The following is a 3,510-nucleotide window of genomic DNA, read 5'->3' as shown; positions in this document are numbered from 1 at the left end:
CAAATGGCAAATTAGAAATTAAAGAAAGACAGGGCATGTCCAAATTATATTTTACTTTCCTTGATTAAATGACACTTTTCTTCTTTCTGACAAACACATAAGCACTATCTACCTAATAATAGCTCCAATAATATTAGAGGATTTTAAATTTTTCTATGAAAACATATTTTCATAATCTGAAAAGAGTATGCTCAAACAAGGGATTGGATTCTGTAACATTTCAGTTTTTAACTATAAATTTCAGCACAAGACAGCTTGCCAGGAAATTGGAAGTGTCGGTCTGATTACATATTGAACTTCAATATTTTTGTTTGTTTAGGGGGTGTTAACATGCTGTTTCTGTGGGAGGAGATATTCACAGGGGGAAAGTATTCCCACAATCCAACTAGAAAGAATACATCTTTGTAATTAACACAACAATTCCTTTATACTTCACTGGGCTTGGGTTGGCTTAAACTGGCTTTGAGTCATATCAGACTTAGCTAGATCTCCAGAATTATTACATAAGAAAAAGCTGGTATGAAGTTCCTGCATGTTGCAACAAGCTTGGTGAAATTTGTCTTGTAGGCTGCTAAGGAAATCCTGGACTTTAGGCAGGGAATCCATTAAGGCAGACTGTAACTTCTGGCAATATGTAACATTTATGTAGCACTATGTGTCAAGTAGTGTACAATTATTATCTCATTTGATCTTCATAATGTCCATGGAAAGTAGGTGATATCATTACTCCCATAAACAGATGAAGAAACTGAGGCAGGCATATATTAAATTGTTGGCCTCAGGGTCATGTGTTAATAAATGTCTGAGGTCAAATTTGAACTCAAATCTTGCTGGTTCCAGACATGGTGTTCGATCCACTATGCTACCCCTAAAAAGTTAAAAGTTAACCCAAGGAAATAAAAAGTCCTGTAAACAGAGGCCATAAAGAATGGAGAATGTAGACCTTAAATGAAAGTTCCTTTTTTGTGGCTGGAAAGTCCTTTCCCAGTATTCCTATCTTGAATAGAGGATGCTCTAGGCTTTGGAACTTAAAGATCACTTATTTTCATATGTATTGGATTATAGCACAGATGATAGGTTCTTGCTTCTACCACGGCCAAAATGTTTAGTAAAGATAATTTAGTAGGTTAAGTAGAATAGAAAAGAAAATTTAGATAATGTATAAATGTTAGTGCTCCTTTCCTGTAGGTCAGAGACATTTTTCATAGGAAATCTTGCATTTAATTATTATTCCCTCACAGCAGAAATTTTGGGGAGATAATATGATGTATTTTTCTGGCATTGAGCCAACATTGTAAGAACTTAACCAATTAATTGATCACCAAACACTTATTAGTTGCTTACTATGTTATAGACCCTATGCTAAGGCCAGGAGATAAGAAGAAAGGCAAAAATAAGGTTTCTGCCCACAAAATCCTTATCTTTCAATGGGAAGATAAGATGCATTTAAATGTGAAATTGATATTTCTACAGAATAAATAGAAGATTACCTTACTAGGGAAAGTACTGATAACTAGAAAGACTAGAAAAGGCATATTGCAAAATTTGAAATTTGAACTGAGTCTTGAAGGAAGTCTGGGATGCTAAGTGGTGGAGGTGAGGAAGGAGAATATTTCAGAAATAGAGGAAATCCACGATAAGGCAAGAAGACAAAAGATAACATATTCTGAATGAGGAATAGCTAGTAGACCAGTATGCCTTGATTGTAGAGTACATGAGCAGAGAAAAGTGAAAGGAGACTACAAAGGTAGAAAAGGACCAGTTTCTGAAGATCTTTAAGTACTTTACATTAGGACACCAAGGTTGTGAATCTTTGTGATTGATGTTGCCATCAAGAGTAATAGAGAATTTAGAAAGAGAAAGATGTTTAGGAGGAGATATTGTTTTGTATATATTGGGTTTGGGATGCCTATGGAACATATAGTTGAATGTCAAATATGCATTTGATTATGTGGGTTTGTAAATGTAGAGAGAGACCAGAGATGGGCAGAATTTGCATAGAGATGGTAGATAACTGAACCCTTGAGATGCTGTTCATTCAGCCCCCATACACACTAATGTCTCCACAAAGAATGTTTAGAACACTTTACAGTATGGAAGATCCAGAACACCTGTTGATTTATTGATGGGTTATGCAAGATGAATCTATGGACATTTTACAATTCTTTTCAGTGGCTCCAAGGCCAATAAGCTTTCAAGAGGCCCCTATTCTGCTACACATTTCCAACTAAGACCAGGTTACAAGAGGTGCCACCTTCACAAAATTGATAATGAATTGAGGTCCCTTACCCTGACTTCTCTCTCTTACTGCAACCCATCAACCTCAGCTCCTGAAGTATCTGAGATATTAAGGATTATTAGTTAGAGAGGCAAAAGTTTGAAAATTTTATGGCCTTGATTCAGAAGATAGAGAAGCACCACACTGATCAGTGGACAGAAAAAATTGTAAAAGGAAACTTTTAATATTTTAACTCATTTGGAATATAGCTCACATGAAAGATTCTATACAAAATAAAGATCTGTGGAAAGATAATGACGCTAGAGGATTTAGACTGACAGCCATGGAATGGAGATATGCAGGAGTAACTTCTAATTGCATTTTTGAATTGGCTTCACAGGAAAATGAGTACTATGTTTAATACTGGGTACAGTTTCATAAAGATTAAAAATATTATTATGTAAACAAGATATTCATTATTAGGCCTTGTGATATCTGCATACAAATTTTTCTTAGAGGTATTTTGACAATCCCCTAATTTCTTGATAGTGTAAAGGGTGAATAATAGGATCTGAGAAGAAATGCTTAGATAAGTGAAACCAAGTCTACCATTTTACCCCCAAACCAAATCTCATAAACCCAGTGTGACATGTGTATGTGTGTGTTTGTGTGTGCGTGTGTGTATATGAGACAAGTTTTCAGATTTGCTGTCCTATTTATGTCAGATTTAAATGCAATATAGCTAAATTATATTAATGTGGCCCATTTTCAAATAGAATTACTTAGTTCAGTATACATTAAAATGAGGGTAATTTTAAATGAGTCTTCTTGTATAAATATTAGTATTGTGAAAAGCACTATATCTCTGAGGATTTGATGACTACTTTCAAAATAGTCCTGGGCAAAACAAAATGCAAAGCACTTGGAAGACAGAAGTAGTTTTAGTTGCCAGTATGACATTTTCAGTTACCTACAACATAATATATTGATATTTTGTCAAAGAGGTTTAAAGATGTCCTAGTTTATAGGGGAATTTGAATTTTAATATAATTCTGAAAAAGCTATTTTTGATTTTTCTATACTTAGATCTAATATTTTTGTACATTAAAATATCTCTAAATATTTATGCAGTAATAGATGCAACTAAAAATTGAAAAATTCTTGCCTCAAAGTATAATTATTCTTTAGAAATTATAGGATATAGAAAAAAAATTGGAAATTAAATATTTCTTTGAATGTATATTCATGGTAATTTGGCTATGGTAATAAGACATGACTATAGTCTTTAGCTC

This window comes from Dromiciops gliroides, chromosome 3 (assembly GCF_019393635.1).
Source record: "Dromiciops gliroides isolate mDroGli1 chromosome 3, mDroGli1.pri, whole genome shotgun sequence".
In the NCBI taxonomy this organism is placed as follows: Eukaryota; Metazoa; Chordata; class Mammalia; order Microbiotheria; family Microbiotheriidae; genus Dromiciops; species Dromiciops gliroides.
The sequence above is the reverse complement of the archived record's forward strand: the minus strand, read 5'-3'. Positions refer to the sequence as shown.